Genomic DNA, 23,142 nt, shown 5'->3' on the forward strand with positions numbered 1-23,142 from the left:
TCCCAGATTTCTGTAGCCACTGGGACACAGATGGCTCTGAGACGTCCTCTCTCTCTAGACATTCAGAGCTTTGTGACCACGCGGGCAAGAAACAGGAACTGGTCAGACAGAAGGACAGTAAGAATGACCATGACTCCGGAGTTTTATTAGAGCACTAAGCTCTGTCGAAGGAGCAGCTATGGATGCTGAAGAATTACTTATGTCTGGTAAGCAACAGCTATTCTACATAAATGAAACAAAAAAGCTCTAAAGCAGGGAACAGACCTTATCCTAATCACAGAGTTGTTGTGCTTCCTTTTCTTCCTTTCTAATGTCTGATCAACAAATCTTCAAATCTTTTATGTACCCTGAGAGTGGTCAAGAACCCAGGAAAATAATGATCTGTGCAAGCCAGACTTGGGGAGTTAAGCTGTAGCATTTTAGAGAAGTGCTAGGACAATGGATCATATATTTTTCTGCAGTTCATTTTTTTCTTAAACACTGGGGTTGTGAATGGGGCACCTGCGTTTATTGAAACTCATTCTGATTTTATCAATAAATACAGTTAAATTGTAACTTATTTAGTTTATTTAAAAACTCTTCCTTGTTATAACTCTAATAACTTAATTGGTAACTGGGACATGAATTTGGCAGCTGTCAAAAAAAAAAGCAAGCCAGTATATTTTATTTCACTCTTCTGCTGCTTAAAGACTCGAGAAGAGTGTTAGAATTACTAGTTAATGCAAGATGCATATAGTCTCAATGGCATTTCTCTCTTCTTAGTATTTAATGAGATTAGATGGGAAATAATTAGACAAAATAGCAGTGCAAAACCCAAGGGAAATAATAAAACTCTAGACATTTCATTAGGAATCTTAGAAATCCTCTCTTAGTTCTGGTTTAAGCTACCAAAACCAACATGCTCTATCAGAAAGTTAAGAAATTAGAATCCTTTTCCGATTTGTTTCTTTTCCTATAATATCGTTGTAAAAAAAACAAAACAGAACAAAACAAAACAAAACAAAACAAAAACACAAGCACAAAACAACAACAAACTCATAGTACTTGTCTTGTTGCAAAACCAACAATCAATATGAAATTATTTAGGGGTTAACATTTAAGACATTCATATTATATTCCCTGTATTTCTTTCACATCAAGCTCATGAGCACTACTACAGATACCTGTCAGTCATGTCGTGCACCAACTCTTCTTGGTAAACTGCAACAGGAATTACACCTAACCAAGGAGAAAACAGATGCAATAATATGTAATCTAAGCAAAACCGTTTGCTTAATCTTTTCAAGCAACCAGGCAAGGTCTATCTGTGTTTTTCCCGAGTTTCCTAAAGCCTTTGTTCTAAAAACATTTTTAAATAATTAATAAATCCAACTGAATTTGCAGGCTGCTCATAGATTAATGCAACACATATAAAATAAATTTAATGTATCCTCAATTATGAATTATTCATTCTGTTTTAATAAAATCTCTCTTGATTTAAGGAAAAGCAATGGTCTTTCAGTGTTTTGGTTCAGATAAGCATTATTGTAACAACAAAACTTTGCCCTCAGGACATAGTCAAAACCAGTCAGGTTTTAAAAAAATCAACCAAAACTAGTGTGAAATTGTCATTCCTGCTGTCATATGTATGTATTTGGACATACATGAATTCTAATTACATCTTGTTAGTAGTACTTCTAAAAAGCATCAGTTGGTATTCCTCAAAAAATGTTAATTTACACAATGAGGTTGCAGCAGAGAAAAGGCAATGCCCAGAACCTAACTGAAACAGATAAAAATAGTATGAATAGAATATTCATACGGCTGCTAACAGAAACTCTGTCTGAAAATATGCTGTTATATGGTATACATAGCCAAGACTTGAACTGTGTCAGACTTCTATTTGAGCTTTCTATTTCCAGCTGAACAAACACATTGTTGTAAGGGTAGCCTGGTTTCCAAGTTACGTTGCCACTCAGACTCAAAGGCAACTCAGAAGAAATGGACTGCAATATAGAATTTAAATGCAGAACACAACCCAGCTCCCTGCATGAAAAAAAAAAATAAAAATGCCAGAACTGACCTAACTCCCTGGCTAAAAAAACAAAAATAGAAATAAAAATAAGTTGATCCCCGACTGGATGTCTCCCAGTTGAAACTCTCAGGTTTCAACAGAAGAACCAGAGCTGATGGGAAACAAGAGGACGTAGCCTTTTCCTAGAATGACTCAGAGTGTTAGTTGCAACCATAATGGTGAAAACATATGACAGAATTTCATTCATAGCTTCATATTAGCTTTACATGAAATAGAAAGTAAGAAGAAATGGCTAGGGTAAAGGTAAAATATTAAGAATAACTTAATAGGTTACTATTACTGAGGAAATTACTGATATCAAGAGAAGCTGAGAGGCAAATATGACAGGTTACAGTAACCCAGCAGCAGCCATGAATCTCCAAGCCCAGCTCTTGTAGCAGAGGCTGTTAATCTAAAATTGGATATCTTATTTAGCAGTCAGACAGCACTGTGACCATTGAGTAAGTGGCTAAGATGAAGCAGGCTTAAGACATTTAAATCAAGATTCGCCACTGGAGTAATTCAATTGGAAGAGTTAATGGAACTACAGGGATCCACACGAGCCAAGGAACTATTGTCAAAGGCCAAGATTTGCCACATCTTCCTTCTGATTTGTACATAACTGTGGAGAAAGTCCTACAATTCAGACATTTAAGCATCTGCAGTTACAAGGACTGGATAGGTGTTCCTAAAGAAAAAATTCTGTCTTGCTTGTGGATTGCAGGACACAGTTATTTTTCTAAATTCCTGTGTTTCAGTTACTTCTGGAGATCTGAGCAGGAACAACCCCAGGTTCCAGTATAAGTTCGGGAACGACCTGTTAGAGAGCAGTGTAGGGGAAAGGGACCTGGGGGTCCTGGTGGACAGCAGGATGACCATGAGCCAGCACTGTGCTCTTGTGGCCAGGAAGGCCAATGGCATCCTGGGTGTATTAGAAGGGGGGTGGTTAGTAGGTCAAAAGACGTTCTACTGCCCCTCTACTCTGCCCTGGTGAGACCACATCTGGAATATTGTGTCCAGTTCTGGGCCCCTCAGTTCAAGAAGAACAGGGAACTGCTGGAGAGAATCCAGCACAGAGTAACGAAGATGGTTAAGGGAGTGGAGCATCTCCCTTATGAGGAAAGGCTGAGGGAGCTGGGTCTCTTTAATTAGCAGAAGAGGAGACTGAGGGGTAACCTTATCAATGTTTATAAATATGTAAAGGGTAAGTGTCACGAGGATGGAGCCAGGCTCTTGGTGATAACCAATGGTAAGACAAGGGGTAATGGGTGCAAACTGGAACACAAGAGGTTGCACTTAAATATGAGAAGAAACTTCTCAGTAAGTTTAACAGAACACTGGAACAGGCTGCCCAGGGGGGTTGTGAATCTCCTTCTCTGGAGGAATTCAAAACCCACCTGGACGCCTTCCTATGTAACCTCATCTAAGTGTTCCTGCCCCAGCAGGGAGATTGGACTAGATGATCTTTTGAGGTCCCTTCCAATCCCTAACCTTCTGTGATTCCATGATTCTTTGATATATCAGAAATTTTCAGCTCTGGTCCAAATCTTGTTTTTTAAGCAGTTAGACCAGTGATTTTTTTTCTTTACTGCTTTTGGAGTTTAGAGAGTCCCTCCTGCGATGTAAGATCTGCTATTCAGAGAGAGAGAGAAAGAGTTTTGTTTTTGGGCTATACCTTGTGAGCAGCAGATATATAATATAATACCCACGAGACACACTTTGCTAAGCACTTTCAGGTAATATTTCTTCATAAATTTTTCAAGTGTGTGAACAAACCAAGCAGCAAAATTGAGACATGGGGTCAGTGAAGAAAAAGTTTGGGACATCTGTATTTCCTGAGTTTGAATATTGCCTTCTTCCTCCTGCACCTGTTGCCTAACAACAACTCTTAAAATGAGTTGGATTTATTTCCACAGAAGCAACCATAATGCTGGTATATTGAGGTGTGAGGTTTTATTTACCGGTACTAATCTTGTAGTATAATGCTTCAAAATTGATATTGCTGGTGAATCTGGGATGAAACCATCAGATATCAGAAATGAGCCTCAGTTTACTCATCTGAAAGTTTAAAATTAAAGGCTGAATTCACAAGATAAGTACATCTATGTCCAACTTCAAGAGAGAAACAGAGACCGTCCTGACAATATGGAAGGCAGCAATCTCTGCTGGCCCACGGCTTCTCATCCCCAGTCTCTGGATGGTTATTTATTTTCACCATAAAAGAATTGCCCATGAGAAATACCTGGCTGAAGGCTAAAGTCAAAATATAAAGAGCACTTTTATCTGTGAAAATGCAAGACTGCGTAAATAAAAACATCTAGTGTCACTTTTTTCATAAAAGAATGAATAAAGATGATGTCATTCATACAATATGTGAACAGAGCAGTCAGCTTTTCAGTAACACAAAGAGACAGTCAAGATAGGTCACAAGTATTTTATACGTTTATTTTTGGAATAGTATATAATCATTCTTTGCCAGTATTCTGGCTAGGAAAACAAAGTTATGCATTAAATATATATGTCCTGCAAACAGCAAAATTAGTAGCGATATTTTAGCTAGTTGAAGAAATAAAAATATCAGTTGCCTCTCCCTCTTTTTAGTCAGAGATTGTTTTTCTGCTTCCATAATAATACTTAACATTCACAAATCAACTATACTTACTATCATACTTAACAATTACCTTACTTAACCTATAGTTCTTAAGATGTACCTGCTGCTTGATGTAGCTTTGAGGTATGAAATAATCTCACAACCAAATGCACCCAAGGGCTTAAAAACATAACTGAAGTGGATAAGGCAGAACCTGATAGAGTCTTTATTCGCACTGTGACTTCCAAGGACTCTGGCCCAATGAGCCTGGGCCCCTCTGTCCGGCTCAGACTACTGATCTCCACCCCCTTTACTGAGAAGCAAACTGAGCTCAACACTACGAAGAGTGGCAGTCCTGCAGCTGAGCACCTCTCTGATACAGAGAGGTGCAACAGCACATCCCAGAGCTCCTCTCCCAGTCTTCAGGCAATTTCTGGTGTACCCTAGTTGGAGGCAGATGCCAGCTGAGTTAGTTTTCTAGGGTGACCCTCAGCTGTTGCCTGCCTCCCATGCAGTACTACAGCACTCCACCAGGCTGGCTGACCTGCCTCTCCCCTTCTATCCAATGCTGCAAAACCCCCCAGCTGCCACTGCCTAAGTATTGAAATTGGGAAGCAACCCCATGCACAACTTGCCATGCAAACTTGCCCAGCACCCCTGTTTTAATGAACAGGGGCTGAAGCATGGCCTCCAGTCTTCAGATTACTATGTACCCACAGATTCTCCAAGCATCCTGGTTTTTAATGTAAGTGAATCCATGGACACAGAATTCTACTGAGGGAGCCATCTTACTTTCTCCTTGTAGATCCTTTAAAATATCATCTAAATTGACCTGTGAGCAAACACAAGCAGCTATAAAACTCAGCTACCTCTTCCCTCAGGCCTTCCCTGAAGTTACTGTTCCCCACAATGCCACTTCTGGTATCTAAAAAAATAGAATGAAAAGATAGAGGGTTAATCATTGCCTAAATCCATAGTAGCAAACAGTCACAGCAAGGACTGTTTGGCCCCATGAACTTGCCATTCATTCCTTCTGAAATGTCACTAAACTTGGGCTGAGAATCCTTTTTCTATTTTTAAGAAATGCAGCTTGAGAGTGGGAGGCAAAAGAACCAGATACAAATAAGAAAACGAACATACGGGGCAGCATGTTATGCTGGTAACAGAAGAACAAAAACAGTTGGATTGAGAGGTTGTCTTGGCTTAACTCCTGACTCTCAAAACCTACTGTTTCCACAGTTTACAGCCCCTGCTGTGGGCAGCCTTTACCCTCCCACCCACACCAGTTCCAGGTGTTATTTTTTCTCCTAAATTTGGAAATTAAGCTCTTTTGATCAGAAATGGACAAGACACTACTTATAACCTATGAACTCTCTCAGATGGTAGCACCAACATAGGTCTAAATGTTGCAGCTGGGTCCTTCATTACAATCACACTAAATTCCAAATCTAAACTTGGTGGACCTGCTTCAGCTTCAAACAGACAAGATTTCCATGCACTTTTCACTACTAGTAGTTATTCACTCAGCATGGGTTGGGTAAGACATAGATAATACAGTGGGTGTAATTACACCCCAAACCCCCAATTCACTCTGTCTGGCACCAGTCACATTGCTGAATCTGCAGCCACGTCTGTCCAACACAGTCCAGGGCACCGGTGAGATCCCACAGCTACCAAGCCAGCTCCAGCATTGGCAGCAGTACAGCATCATTAACATGCTATTATAACCAGATTAATAAGCAGAGACCTAGAGACACTGGCCTAGGCATAGACCCATAATATAGCTGTTTTGCTGCCAGCACCCGAAATGTTCTGGCAGCACTGCACTGTGCAGCATAGGTCTTCTGATAAATATACTACATCTCTGGAGTAAGGTTAGGGCCACTAAAGCGATGCTATGATGCTTTGTGTCACTGATAAATTCTGCATCTGAATAATCAACACAGTGAAACAAAATGGATCTTTTAAGATTGTTTCTGGTTTTGGTGCATATTTTCTTTCATTTCAGTACTACAAAGAAATCAAACCCAGTACAGCTCCATACTTGTTTCAGTTGCATAAGCAGATGCACTGACACTGGTGAAAGAAAAGCAGGTGCCTACTAATGCACGAACACGCACACACACACACACACACAATCTTGGTAGAGTGCCAAAGTACTTGACTATGACTAACAGTAACAGATTGGTAACATAAATAATAGCTAAGGCTACAACTCTGTCATCTACCAGAAGATGGGATTCCTGTCTGTCCCTTTGATTGGAATTAGTCAATAGAATAGCATAGAATAGCATAGAATAGCATAGAATAGCATAGCATAGCATAGCATAGCATAGCATAGCATAGAATAGAATAGAATAGAATAGAATAGAATAGAATAGAATAGAATAGAATAGAATAGAATAGAATAGAATAGAATAGAATTAGGATAGCATAGGATAGCATAGGATAGGATAGGATAGGATAGGATAGGATAGGATAGGATAGGATAGGATAGAATAGAATTAGAATAGAATAGAATAGAATAGAATAGAATAGAATAGAATAGAATAGAATAGAATAGAATAGAATAGAATAGAATAGAATAGAATAGAATAGAATAGAATAGAATAGAATAGAATAGAATAGAATAGAAGCAGAGCAGAGTAGAGTAGAGTAGAGTAGATTAGAGTAGAGTAGAGTAGAGTAGAGTAGAGTAGAGTAGAGTAGAGTAGAGTAGAGTAGAGTAGAATAATTTCAGTTGGAAGGGACCTAAAATGATCATCTAGTTCAACTGCTTGATAAATTCAGGGCTGACTGAAAGTTAAAGCATGTTATTAAGGGCATTGTCCAAATGCCTCTTAAGCACTGACAGGCTTGGGGCACCAAGCACCTCTCTAGGAAGCCTATTGCACTGTTTGACCACCCTCTCAGTAAAGAAATGCTTCCTCATGTCCAGTCTAAACCTCCCCTAATGCAGCTTTGAATCATTGCCATGTATCCCATCACTGGATCCCAGGGAGAAGAGCTCAGTGCCTCCCTCTCCATGTCCCCTCCTCAGGAAGCTGTAGAAAGCCAAGAGGTTGCCCCTCAGCTTCCTTTTCTCCACACTAGATAAGACCAGAGCCCTCAGCTGCTCCTTGGAGGACATTCCTTCCAGCCTTTGCACCAGTTTTGTTGTCTTTCTCTGAAGGCATTCAAGGACCGCCACATCCTTCTTAAATTGTGGGGCTCAGAACTTCACACAATACTCCAGGCAAGGCTGCACCAGTGCCAAATACAGGAGGAAAATCACATCTTTTGACTGGCTGGCGATGCCGTGTTTGATGCACCCCAGGATGCCGTTTGCCCTCTTGGCTGCCAGGGTACACACTGGTGGCTCATGTTGAGCTGCTGCCGACCAGCATTCCCAGGTCCCTTTCTGCAGGGCAAATGTCCAACCACTCCTCTCTCAGTTTATACTTGTGCTGGGCATTACTCCATCCCAGGTGCAGAATCCAGCATTTGGACTTGTTAAATTCCACCCCAGCACTACAAGACCCCAGACCTACATCATGAACTCCTAGATTCTTCCACATATTTTCTACAAGCTCCCACACATACAGCTGCTTTACACAGTAACAGTTGCTCTGGATTCAAGCATGCTTCATGTGCAATTGTCAAGCTGGAAGTGACGGGGACATGCCTGGGCTTTTGAGGGGCAGTGCTGGAGGCAGCTTGATTGAGCTCTGCAGAGATGGGTTTTAAAACTTCCTCTGGTATGTTCTTCTCCCTGACATCCTCCACCACACAGACATCCTAACCAAGCTCAGCCTGCCAGGCAGCCCTCCTCCTCCTCCCACCTACCCACTCAGGCACCATCCCAAGAAAAGCTCTTGGTGTTGGGGGTGGTGGGAATTTTCAGTTTGGCAACACAACCTTAACTATTTCTGCCCTTACTCCTTTTCCTTGCTCCCTCTCTGTCTTTGCCTTCCTGATGAAAGGTAGCTGATAATATAGAAATCAGCATGGATGGTTTTATTTGCTTCCCAAAAGAGTTTACTTAACAAGAGACAGATTTCTTTTTGCATTCTCCAGAGGCCAAAACCATTCTTATTTAGAATCCAGCAAGTCTGAGGCCTCCAGGGTTTGCCAGAAAAGCTGAATGGGAAAATTAGCTGTCGCCCAGAATTCTTTGACAGGTAGCAGTTCTGTAGATAACTGGTCAGGGCACATCTATTGTTTTCCTGGTGTAGATTTGGGTTTCTTTATTTTCCTGCATTAAAGAGGCAGCAAGTAGACCTCTGCTAAAGACTCAGAAGTAAACATCTTCAGTGGTGCTGGAAATATTTCCCTCTGATTTTTACCTGTCAAAAGCTACCCCGCATGGTGCAATTATAGCTAAAATAGAGGAAGAGAGGATCCTTCCTGTTGATAGATGTCAAGGGCAAAAATGCATCTTGCAGTGTCCAAATGAGACACAGGGTAAATGTTCAGCTGTACAGGGCAGTACACTTTCAAGTAGACAGCCTGCTTGCTACATGTTGCACACAACACTTAACTGAAAAAAAGCATGATTCCCCTTTTTTCTGATCAGTGAAAAGCTAGAATTTCACGAGACTTAACTTGTTCTCAGTAGGGCTTAAAAAACACAAAGGTGATAATCAAAGGTAAAATTTAATAGAAACGATATCATCCAATTCAGAAATTATTCATCACTAGTCCCTACTGAAGTACAATAAAGAGATGGCATCATGTATTCATAGCATGCCTAAGCACAATTCCACTCTTCATGCACATCCACAAAGCCTGAGGTGAATCTACTATTTACCTTAAAATGTAACTTTATTTTTACCAGATTAAGAAACGCCATTCTATGGTATCTAGTCAAGACAATATTTTTTTACGAAAGTTACAAGTGAACATGTTAGGCACACTGGATATGTTTCTGTGTATAACACATGAGGATCTTAGCTTAGAGTTCCTGGGGTTCTGGCACAGACAACTAATGAGTTCCTTCTAAACTGAGCAGTATATTTTTTTCTTTGTTTATTTCCATATTCATTTCAGCATTTGCCTTGGGCTTATATAATAAGATTATAACTAGAAATGTGTTGCAGCAAAGACCTCAAAATCTCTCTCTCAGCCCACCCCAAAACTGAGAGAGCTTCATCAAACATCAGGACTGTCAGTGCCCAGAATGCCAGGAGCAGAGAGCGATCAATCAAACATGCAGGAGTATAAACAATATAGTGATTACCATAAATTAATCTAAGAAGACAAATGAAAACCATCTTTCTGTACTAGTCGTGCAACAATTTGTGTTTGATTATTAAAACCGATGCAACCAAAGAGAAAAACAGTTTTATGTCCTGGCAACTCCACCTTCTGGATGATTCTAACTTCTCCTAGGCCTGCTGAATGCTGAAGTCAAGTATTTCTTATGCTTTCTTTAATTTGCATCTCACGGTTTCTCACCTTTTAACTACATGGGAAGCCTTAAGCAATTTGGTTTGAATAGGCTTGCTAGTATAAACAATCACTAAAAACTAGATACTGCTGCTTACTACAACATGTGTTGGATCCAGTATTTATACTTATGTATCCCTGGACTTTTCTTAAGGCAGAAAGAATAACTGGCCAGGAAAACAGATCTTTTTCTTTATTGAACTGCATTGGGATGACCTGTTTCTCACAGTAGCATAAACTTGCAGCAAAGGAAGAAGCTGCACCTCACTAATAATATCTAACTAGTATCTCTGCTGAATCCTGTAAAAAATAACACACAAAGAAAATTTTTTAAATGTTGTTTCTAGTGTAATTTATAACTTTTTTCATAAGTCTTTCTTGAGGACCAGAGTTACAATACAGCGTTGTTGAAAATACTCTCATTTTATTAACTCAGGTCAACATGACTTTGATTAACTCCAAATATGTGACTGAATTCAGTCTGCAATTGACAAGAAGTTTAGGTACAGTAAGAACTTTGGAAAAAGGTACAGAAATAACAAAGTTTTTAGTCAAAATTTATTTCTTTAATTTGCTCTGTTTTCCTTTTCATATTGACCCCAGAGTTGATTTTTCTGGTTAGCCAATACAAATCAATCACTCACGATGGAATCAAGAGATGCAGGCAAATGCTCCACTTCTCCAGCTCATGCTGTCTCTATGACTCTAATAAAATCAATAAAGAAGTCTGCAAGGAATGATAAATTAAGATGTGCATAGACGCCCATGAGATTTTAGCTGGATTTTGCCATAATATATATATGAACATTACTTTTCTGCCTCTGCTTCATCCAGAGCTATTCTTCAGATAGAGTAAATGTGTCCACATAGGACATTAATGAGGTCTAGAAAATATACCATAAATTCAAGTTCTTTCTTTCTTGGCAGAGAATTTACTGTGTAGACAAACCCTAGAAGTAATTTCCATATTTTGGTAACTTTAAGAAGCTTAACTTGAGGATCCTGGCTTCTCAATGTAGAGAGAAGCTTTTATTGCTCTACATAGTGGTCTCTCAAAGGATTCAAAAATCAAAAGGAAGACAACCTACACCCGCTTTTTAAAGACAGAACACTCTTTAAACTGTTGAACGCTACTAGTCCCATTCTAAAAGATTTTTGTTGTATGATCACAGGATATATTGAAGCAGCAACATGGTTCTGCATAAGTGAAGGTGCATATAGAAACTTCAAAATATAATAAAATAATAAAAACACAGTATTATTCTTAAAGGTAAAAAATTACGAATTTTTTAGAAAAGATATGTAAAAGTTCTTTTCATTTCTTTAGGAAAAGCATACTTTATTGTGTAAGAAAGCAAGTTCAAAAATACTTTGAATGATCACAGGCAAGTGTCCAAGTATATATTCAGCCTGTCCTATTTACTAGTACAGATGAAGCCTACAGATCTATAGGATACCACTGAGTAACAAGGCTGTTCAAAGAAAAATAAACTATTTTAAATTATAATAAATATATAGCAAATTTTAATTCTTCTGATGCCTCAAAGTATCTGCATGTATGCTTAGTCTTTGCAGAGATTACACTAACCTCTGAATTGAAGGGAGACCTGAAAAAAATCAGCTACAAAGAGAAAAGCTTGGAAAAACAGAAGCAGCTGCAAGACGTCCTCTTCACAGGCAATAATTAAATAGCCTTCATTTTTGTTATTGCAGTGTTTATCAGCTCAAATAAAACACTGCCATCATATTATATTTAATCAGCTTTCCTAAATTCTAGCTGGTTTTGAGTAGAGCGAAGTTAAGAGCTTCTGCAGAGCTGAGCAGGGAAGCGTCCAGGGCAGCCAACGTGACACACTTTGCACACAGCCTGGGGTGGACCCTGGCAGCCCTCAGCCTTTCATTTAAACAGGAAGAGTCTGCTGGGCCCTGTAGGCACATTCCTGCAGAAGAGGGATTTGGGTAGTATGCTGTGTTTGTGGCATTACAAAGCCGGTATCACACACAGTAACTCTGACTGTGGAAAGGAAAGATGAAAGCTTGTAGCTATCAAGCGATACAGGAATGAAACATGGAGACAAAGTCTACACAGTGAAAAATAAATTACATGCTGATACAAGAGAAAAACATAACAAACAGTGACATATTAACACATTTCTTAAAATCTGGTCATTACTCCTATTTCCACTGCAGTAAAAAGAAAAAAAAGTTGAAGAGGGTGTGGGGAAGGGGGAATTAAAAAACAAAACAAAAAAACCCACAAAAAAAACCAACCAACCAACCAACCAAAAACCCAAACAAAACCAACAACAACATAAACACACACAAAAAAGAAACCACAAACAAACAAAAAAAACCACACTAAGAGGCTATCCTACACACAGAAAAGAAGCATTTCATCCATCAGGAAAACTTCACTTCTGAAGGACAGGAAGGGATAAAATTTAAATACAGTGACAAAGTCTATGCAGATGCATACACACACATACACACCAAACAGTACCTGCAGATCACATGAAACACATTTGTATCCTAGATTTTTCTACTCATGTACAAAATTAATATAAACAGTCTGCATGTGTTTCCTCTGCACATATGCATTCTTTGCTGTGCATGTCAGGTTTATTTATTTATTTGCTGCTCAAAAAAATTATTGATGCTTCAATTTTGTGAAAACAGCTTCAGTAGGTGCTAGTTATGTTTTCCATCTGAGTAATCCCCGTGAGACCATTACAATGATATACCTGAGTAAGTATTTTCAGGTATGAGCCCTAACTTAATTCTTCCCCAGTTCAGATAGTCTCAATTTAACAGACACCTTCTATTTTCAGTTCACATTAATGTTGGTCCTAAATGTTCCAAGACTTTTTTTTTTTCTGACTGTCATCCCACCTCCCTCAGAAACAGAAATATCAGGTGTTCACACCACAGACATCAGCACGGAGCAATGAAATGTCTTTCATTTCACATTCTTGCATTAATTCCAAACCAGAAACAAAATTAGTAGCATCATTCCCTTGCTGCAATAAGACACAGAAGACCCTAGTATTCACACCAAAGCTCTAGTGAAAAAAAAAAACAACAAACCCTAATTTTCTTTTTGGATAAACAGTAGGCTGAGCTCCTTTCACTCTATGCTCATTCATATCACCATATTAAATTAATTATTAGCCACAAGGTAATTATCTGGATTGATATTACAAGGAATTTCAAACACACTTCCTGAGGCAAGTAGCATAAGGCACAGACAGAAGCAGAGGCCAATGTGATATTAAAGGATACTCAATGGGCAGGCATAGGTCATATACTTTATGACAGATACAGTTCAGCCTGAAGCCTGCTTTTCATTTAATCTCAGAATTTCAGACCTTTTGGTATAGTTACAGAATTTATTTGTTTTCTTGTTTCTGGTGAGACACTCACTAAGATTAAAGAACAAAGTATTAAAAGAACAAACCGCTAAAGGGTGCCAGACGGAGCACTTATTGTCTAAAGAAAGAAGCCGAGATTTGAGCTTATCAAGCAAATACCAGAGACACTTTGCACAGGCACAGATTTCCCAGGGAGGTCAAGGGGCTGCAAGTCTCACATTGGTGAGGGACCATATTTCATGTCTCATGATGGGCTGCAGAAGGGAAGGAAAAGGGCAGACACAGATTCTCAACTGCTCCTGTTTCTCCTGTTTCATCCACCACCACAGCAGGAACTATTTTCCGCTACTTCGCAAGGACCTAATTTTCCTACACATCCCTATGCTTTCTGTTGAATAAGCAGCTTACTACTACCACCACACACATATTTAGAGACACTGGGAAATGGGCGGCTGGAGTTTTTCATACTGTACAGTTTCACCATGATTTTTTCTTATTTATTTGCCTTAAAACTATGCAGGCAGCATTATTAGATTTGGGGTTCAAAGCATTTTTCATAAGGACACCAAATACCACACAAGATTTATGTGGACTTTTAGTAACCATAGCAGAAAGAAATTAAGGAGCCAGCCTTTGTCCACACCAGCAAGCAGCCTCTGCCCTCACAGCCAGCAGGGACTGAGCACAGCTTCTCGCCGACATCCATCAGGAGACTCCAGACGACGTGCTCAGTTCCTGCTGCCTGCCCTGGTTCCCAGGGGATGGCCACTGCAGCTGAGGGCTGCTGATGCATTGCCTGTCTCAGCCTTTGCTTGTACAGACAGGGGCCCCAAAGACTCCCTTTACGAAGCCATAAGCAAAGGGATATAAGAAGTCACTGTGCCCCATGGCAGGGAAACCCTGGCTGCTCCCCATTCAGCCTGCAGTCGCAGTAGTTTTGCACCACTACTGCTGCACAGCTCCCATTTTCTTTAGGAATCCAGGTGTAAATTTTCTATACCATCTCCTGGACTTTTTCACTCATTTCCAGCACATCCAGAAGTAGCAAAGCCCTGCAGGATTCCCACTCAAATGGGTCCTAAAATACATACCTTTAAGAGAAGTTCTCTGAAAAGTCACCTAACAACAGATTTACGCAAAACGCAACTCGTTTCCAGTCATATACTGATATTAGGCAGCAGGGGCAACACTACATGAGTGTGTTGTGGCAAAATTATCCTGGGTGCAGCAGCCAGTACAGGGACCCCATATCGAGTGAGGATCAACTCAAAACCCAACAGGAGATTTGCAGTGACCATGAACTGTCACGAGTGAAGCCAAAGAGCTCAGTCACCAGGCTGTGTAGTCATGTATAAGCTTATCCAGCTCCCAAGGAAGCCTGAGGGTCCAGCACAATGCTCTTGCTCTGAGATGCAGAGAGGAAAGTCTGCCAAGCCCCATGAGATCACAAGTGTCCACATCACTTTTGAATAATCAGATTTGGGCCTCCAGGTCACTTAAGTGCCTTTAAAACTGTCACTCTAATTTCACATCAATGATTAATTGTTCACATTTACATACTAACATCTGTATTTAAAAAAAGAAAGACTTTTTAAGTGTCACTAGATATTTCTAATGTGTCCCCTATACTTAAGGAATAGTCAGTACTGAGTAGACTTTCTATTTTCATATGTTCTGCTATGATTAACATCAGAAGTATGGCATGTTTTTGATTAATTTTCTCCAAAGAATTACCTCTCCATTAGAGTCCTTCCATGAAAGAACTCAGATTGTGGGTGTGAATGAAAATGAAGGCTGTAAGCTACAACTCATATTCTGTTATACAACATTTTCTTGACTCTAATTTACCCTATTTGCAAAGTCGCTATGTTTGGTGTCTTATGCAGCCTACACTCAGTTCCTCAGGCTCAATTCAGAACCTCCACTACACATAGCAATTAGTGTCATTTTATTATTATTATTATGAATGCTGTGAAATCTAGTTTGCAGCAGGAAGCAAAGTAATTTCAGGGAGAAAGAACAGGGACAGGAGACAGGAAGCAACAGCTTACTAGTGTTTTTAAAGCCAGCCAGCCAGTTGCTGTTTTCTGCAGTACTAGCATACACAAACCCTCTAGTGCCTGTTCTTTTTGCTAAGACACAACTTTTGAAGATGTTAGAGGCAACATTAAAACTAAGCATTAGAAGAGAGCGTTAAAAAAATCCGCAAAGTAAACCCCATCACTTTCCTATAGAGAATGCCAAATATTTTTGCATATAGCACCTTCACAGGAAGATTTCAGCTGTTGTATACGTGTGCAACTGCCATCAAGTCACTGGGACTACAAGTGTTCCTAGGCAGAATCTGTCTGTAAGGTTTCCCTCTGTATTTTTGCTCACAGATGATGCTGAGCAGCAGAATGGAGTATTAATTACTGCAATCTGTTGACAGTTCATTTTATCGAACAGTTACATCATGATTCAAGGTCTTTACGTACATTACAGTCGTGATTACATCACTTGTAATTTGCTACAGTTGTCAGAAACACTTCATAACATTAGTCTGTAGAATTTTATTTGTGGCTTTAAACAAAACCAACAAAAAATAGAAATAGCTTTCCCCTCAGCTTTCTCTCATATCAATATTAATGGGTGACAATTCAAATTAAAAAATGTCTTATCTAGTAACCTTTCTTGTTACCAAAGGGTCTGACTATTTAAATGTCTTTATTGTGTTTATTCCTGAAACATTTTATAGGAAATATCTCTGATTTCCCTTATTAGAGATGTAAAATTTCTGTGCATAGTGACAACTGGCATACCTAGCTCATGTTGTGGACTAAGTTGTAGACAACTCTGAGTCACAGCATCCAGTACTTATTTTGGAAATAGAAAGAGGCTGTTTGATAATTAAAGGAGCTCTCTCCCTCTCTCTATCTCTGTCTGCTCAATATGTTGCTCAGCAGCACCAGACCTTTGATATCATGTTTTCTTGGCTGGTTTGGATTGAGTAGGATTTAGGTGCCATCTCTTTAGGAACTACTTTCTTTGTATGTGTTTTTGACAAAAGCAATGTACTTATGACCTACTTGAATATGAGTACCTTACAGATCATGTTCCTAAATGCTAAAACTGGGAGTAGAGGGGCATGGTGGCCAAGTGCCGTGGGAGCTGCAAAGGCAATGTGGCCATGCAAGATGACAGAACTTCAGCTCCACGAAAGTACCAACCCTAGACAGCCACACCTGGGCAAAACACACAGATCCATATCACAGGAACATGATGCCTGACTCATCTCCTTTTTTTGGGATTTGATCTGTTCCTCCTTGTTCCTTCTTCCATTTCACTCTCTAGTCTTATATACTTCTACTTTCTTTACCATGTGCAATTCCAATGCCAGATTAGTTCCCTATCTTAAAGAATATGCCTCTTTTCTCCCCACATTCTTCACATTTCCTTCTTTGTTTTCATTTCCCTCTTGGGGATTTTCACTTTTCCAATTCCATCTCTTTTACACAAGAAACCGTTTCTCTGAGCCTAGCTAACCTCCAGCAAAATCACACCAAGTTGTTCTACGCAAATGACCTCCAGCACAGGAATATTTGCTGTATAAGCGTGTGTAAGCATGACCTGGTGATGCAAAAACTGACCTCAAAAAAGCTTGCAAGATCCTCCAGCAGTCTTTGATACCTGACACTGGGTGTCAGGGCAACACCCAAGGCACACAAGAGTTGGTTAAAAATCACACACCTTTACATAGATAGGACTCCCGGACTGTCAGCTTTCTTCTCCAGCATCTGTTAAATGTTGCTTCTGTTTCTGCAACTCTCCCAAGCCAACATAAGCATGGGGTGAGGGCAGTGCCTCTCGTTTTCAAAGTCATATTAACAAACATGATGCTCATCAGCTCAGAAGTTATGCTTTAGAGCATGGCACATATAATCAACAGCACTGTCATTGTGCCAAAGCTTGATCTTTTTTCCCTCTGACTCACAAAACAAAATCATCCTTGTAAACATAAACTGTAATCTTATAAAACAATCCTTTCAGCAGAGCCCTGAGACAGAGAAATCTTGTGTAGAGCTAAACCTACAAAAGAAGAAATGGCTCTCAGCGCCTGTCTAAGACAAAAGCTCTATTCCTCTGTACAGCATTTTCTCTCTTCCTTCCATTAAGCCCAGCTCCGTAGTAATAGATTCTGGCAAGACAGGAACTGCATGTCAGGGTGCAAGCCCTTTGGTTAACGTTACCACTTGGGTAAAGACACTAGTATGGAATAAGTTACATCATGAAAAGAAAATCCACCTCAGTCCACGTTTTTGTTGAAGTGGTATAGCTGCACTGACAGAAACTCAGTTCACAGACTCTCTCCCTGCAAAGGCATTCTCCTGACACAGATCAGATCCCATTGATACAGAAGAAACAGGTTTATAGCATAAGCAATGGTTTTATACTGGCAGAGTGACACTCAGAAAACCATAATGCTACTTGGATCATATGTACCAGACTATACAACACAAAAGAAAATCACATGTTTACTGCAAAAGTTTTACTATCTGAGGCCTCAGTCCTACTGTCTAATTTATTCACTCACACTAAAAATTTCCTTTAGTGAAGATCATGGGAATTTTCTTTATAACAGGGTAAATCAGTCCCAGATAATGCAGCAAAAGCACATAATATTAAGGGTAGCAGATTTTTGTGCTCACACCTGGGACTTCGGTTTTTAAGGACCTCGCCTTGCATGAAAACAGAGCTTTCAGACATAGTCACCATTTGTTCAGCAGCAGACTCTTTATAGCACTTGAGAGTATCATGTCACTGCCTTACAAAACGGTAAGGTGTTCTCTCCAAGGAGTTAACAGTGCTTTTGTAAATAAAATGCTGGAGACAGCACAGCATCTCACCCCATCACACTGGAGATTTAGCCATCATAGGAGGAGCAAGATCAAACAGAGCATCCAGTTTAATTGTCCCATTCTTTTTCCCTGTATCCCAGGTATGCTGCAGCTCCTAAGACATCTGGGAGGTTGTGAATCAACGCAGATAATCTCGTCCTTCATATGTGTAGACACGTTCTCAGTAACAGAGTGGGGAATCAGTGCAAATGAATCCATTGATCTCTTTCACAATTCAGCCACAAACCAATTTAGTGTAAGATTTATGTGATGTTGAGAGCAGCAGTTGTAGCTTGAGCAGTGATGTAATTAGGGGTGCTTTAAGTGTTCAGGGGAAAATGAAAGAGTAGTGTTTCTCTTAACAATGAGTAAAAAGGTACCAATGGAGCAATAATGTTTTTATTGTCCGTATATTTCCAGTGACCTAACTGTTTTAGCTATAACTAGTCTTTAAGACCTAGTAGTTTTCAATAAAAATAATCATTACTGCGATGGGCCTTGTCATCATTAGAAGCAGAGGAGTTTTTTCTCTCATTAAAACTGGCCTCAGACAAACATCTCACATACACAGTGCAGTATAGAATCCATAACAATAAAGCGGCCAAAAAGTAAAGCAAAGTCGACCTAATCATATTTTAAGACATGAAGCATGTAAAAAGAACCTCTCTCCAAGCACTCCAGCACACACTGCCATCAGCAGGAGGTGACACCCTGGCCAAGAGTTATGGGGTAAAAAGAAACTAACTGCGAATACATGTGTGATTTATCCATGCAGGTAAACTGCCACTTGTCCTTTCACTTAGCTCTGTGGGAATAAGGATAACTTCAGAGATACCCTGCACTTTTGGAAATTATTATATGAAAATACTTCCACTACAATACAAAAACACATGGCTCCTGCTTCTTTCTTTTCACCCCTTTAGTAGTCCAAATGCCACATTTCCTCTGACTGGATTGGATTTGTTCAGAGCTCCCATAATTGGGACACACAGAGTCACATTGACCCTTACTCTGATCACACAAGCAATCCTCCAGTCACCTGTCCAAAGCCAGTGATAAATGAGTGGGATTCACCTTCCACGTCATGCTGTTCCCCATCTTCCATCCTGCAGATGGATCCCAGGTATCTTCTCACCTACTGGATTCGCAATCAATTAATCGTCTTTCTGAAGCATTAGAAAACAGATTCAGATATCATGTTACACTCATAAAATATTGCCTAGGGAAAGAATGTGCTCCTACTCATTTCACAGCCCTTTCAAAAGGCTTTGTACAAACTGGAGGGTTCTAGGTAGCCCAGTGGTAGCAAACATTTCACTGAACACTTTGGGTATTTTCAGACAGATTTTACCATCAGCTGTAGAGTTCTCTCTACCACACTTTAGTTTAAAGAACTATTGCTTGCAGCTGGTAAGAATTTTATTTTGTTAACATTGTTGAAATCTGGGTTTTGGTGCGAGACTTTTTCAGCCCTTTTTGATGCCTGTGTATTTATTATATACATGTTAGAAATGGAAAAACCTAACTACGTAATTGGTCTTTCTCAGTAATCACATAAGAACATCACAGAAAATACTGCAATTTTTTCTGTGCAAGACAAGCTTTAATTATGTTTTTTTAACTAATATGTAAGGCCTGACACTGCTAGATAGCTTAGCAGCTCACAGATAGCTAAAGATTGTATTTTGGCTGACCAGAAACATGACAAAAAGGAGCATCTCTTAGCTCTCTTTAAATCATGTTGTTTTTACCTCTAAGTGCACAAACATATTTGTAAACTCATCAGGAGTTTCATATTATACTCAATATGCTTTTAGCAGTTAACATCACTATAGTAACATCAGTGAGATTAAACCTGAACTCTGCAAACGTTCTAGAAAGCAGCTTGGATTCTTTGTCATACAATACCTGATGCAAAGACAAGCCCATTCCTTTGCTTGCAACCATATGGCGAACCACTTTAGCATGAAGATGAAACTTCTTTAACTGAAGCTTGTAATCCTGGTTACAATGAAGTGAACCACTAAGTATTTATTTCTGTCTTATGTCACAAAAAAATTTAGCTAGGCCCCTCCAAAAGTGTCAATAGTTTTTTATATAGTCTTACTGGAAAAAAAATTTTAAAAGTCCTTGGCATCAACAGCAAATAGCAAGACAGTTTACATATATGAAACTCCAGAAAATTGAAAGACAGCCTGTATGTCACAACAACCAGTATTTCTTTTCCTTTACCTCTCTGAAGTCCCTAAATTCTCCCTGATTATACTTAAAAATGATCCTTCCAACAAAACATATCAAAGTAAACACCTGAGACACTTCAACTTTGTTTTTGTATACAACTTTTCTCTTTGCTTTTCTGTCCAGGGCTATAATTTTGTTTTCAAGACAATCTAAAATATTTTTAAAGATTGAAAAATAGCGTTCTTCTATCAATGGTCTGAAAGCTCAGTTCTTTTGTAGGAAGAACAAAAAAATAAGCGTAGGAGCTAAGTTTGAATAGCTTTTAGCAAGCTGTGTGCCAGATTTAGAGCGAATGAAACTGATCTGCTTTTATAGACTCATCCTCACTTAAAGTGTACAAAGTCCATAAAAATAGAAAAATTACATCATATTCCGCTGCATCATTCCCTCACTGTTATCTGCATTTTCAAATTCACATGTCTATGAAAAAAGGCATATGGGATATGAAAACATATTAATCTATTCACCACAAATCTTGTTAGGTTACATACACACCTCTCCCTGACAGCATTAGTGAACTTAATCTTATAATTAGTAATGGCAAGAAAAAAGAAATCCAGAAGAACTAGTTATTGTCTTGATAACAACCTTCCAGTATGCATCTGTAATACAATAGTCCATCTGCTCATGCCAGGGAGAGTTTCACATTACCCTTGCCCATTTTCCAGTGTCCTTTGCTTAACATTTGAAACACTGCAACTTCCTCATCAATCTCCATACAAGCCAAGGAGTTCCCACAAGAAAAATATGATTTAGGGAGAGTTTTCGAAAATCCTGTCCAGAATAGCAACATCTCTGCTTATTTGCCAAACAAGGGTGTTGCATCCAGGTTGGAAAATTCCAGTCTCTCCTGAGATAAGATTTAATGCCCTAAGTGTCCAGTGCCACAAATTATCATTCGGTATAGTGGGGAAGCCTGTCAAGATCCATCACCACTTCTTCACTGCTAATATTCATGTGCAGCCCCCCATTTCCCAGAGCAGCCCAAATGCTCCCTTGAGCTGGTGCCTGTGTCCCCAGGGCTGCAAACCAGCCAGCCCCTGTCCCATCCAGCCCCAGCCCCGGCAGAGTGTGGGGATGGGCTGCAAAGGGGAAGGAGCTGCCTGCAGTAGGGGTGCAGCTGCCAGATGTTCCCCAAGGAAGCTTTTCCACAAGAGAGGATCTTAGTTACCCGCTTCATTTCCCCTTCAGCTCGTGATACCAGTAAAAGACACTGGAGGCAATCAAATATCTTCTCATGAGATATGTTGGCCTTAGCAATAATGTCACTGCATTAAAGATATTATTGGACTTTTCCACACGTATTTTTATTTTCCAGAATACTTTAACAACTAGAAGCATAAAGTTCATATATATTGAAAGCTACACATATATAACTTGTGCAAGTGTATAATAACTTTACTAGGCAGCCTTACTTATATCTTCTAGGGTTTTTTAATAAAGCATTTATCTTAGTGGTGTTTGTTTGACTGACATGTATTGCATTCATTTTTCAAAAGGCAATATTTGATCTGTATTGTCTCATATAAGCTATTCTGCAAAAAAAGAAGCAGTGTTTTTAAGTGATACTATCCTGCACACAATTTCACAGTTTTGTCAGACATGATCACAAACTAATATATTATACCTGAATCTCTGACTGAAAGGTGACAAAAAAAAGAAAGTCTCATGTAACAAACTGTCACTTACTAGGTGAATAATTCAAATAGCTCAGACATAAGAATACCTGCATAATTATTTGCATTGGCTGAGTTTTGTTCCTATAGATTTATGTTTTGGGAAGAAAGTAGAACAGAGAACAGAATGTAGCTTCCCACTAAAACCCGTATTAACGGTAACACTGCTAAAAGATTGGAATCTGAGCAGCATCTCAAACCTTTTTTGTTTTGTTTTGTTTTTTTATTCCCTTCATGAAGCATTACACAGAAGAATAAACTCTAGCAGAACAGGCAAAATGAAGTACAGGAGGAAGAGGTGATCTTATATGAAAACAGATGCTAGGCATGGATACTGTAGGCTACATCTTGTTAGTGCTTCACATAAACTATTATTCATGCCTTCTTCCAGTATGTCATATTTAACCTGACTTTCATCCTGATGCTCTTCCTGCCATGTGGTCTCTTTCTCAGGACTCTCGATGACTCAGCTCATGTTCCAAGAACTCTGGTTTTGCAGACAAAATCTCTGCTCTTCTCTCCTCTGTCTATATGCGTGATACAAGTTTTTTGTGACTAGCACTATCTGAACTGTCCAGACTACAACAAACACATACTTCTTTTTTTTTTTTTTTTCCCCTCTTTTTAGTTAGGGTCCAGGGTCTCAAACCCAACTCCCATTGAAGTTGGGAGAATGGGCCCTCAGTGACATGACAAGGATTTGGTACCATCTGATAAAGCACATCAAGAGTCTTTTCACAGTGAAATATAATTCAGCATATTCTTTGTCTACTAAATCAAAACCTGTGACTTTTGATATGTGCACTAACAATTTCGTAAAAGAATCTTAATGAATTGCACCCTGAGGCCAGACTTTTTTCTTCATGACTAAATTATGATTTCTAGATACATATTAACCTTACTGAAGGGT

This window comes from Columba livia, chromosome 2 (assembly GCF_036013475.1).
Source record: "Columba livia isolate bColLiv1 breed racing homer chromosome 2, bColLiv1.pat.W.v2, whole genome shotgun sequence".
NCBI lineage: Eukaryota > Metazoa > Chordata > Aves > Columbiformes > Columbidae > Columba > Columba livia.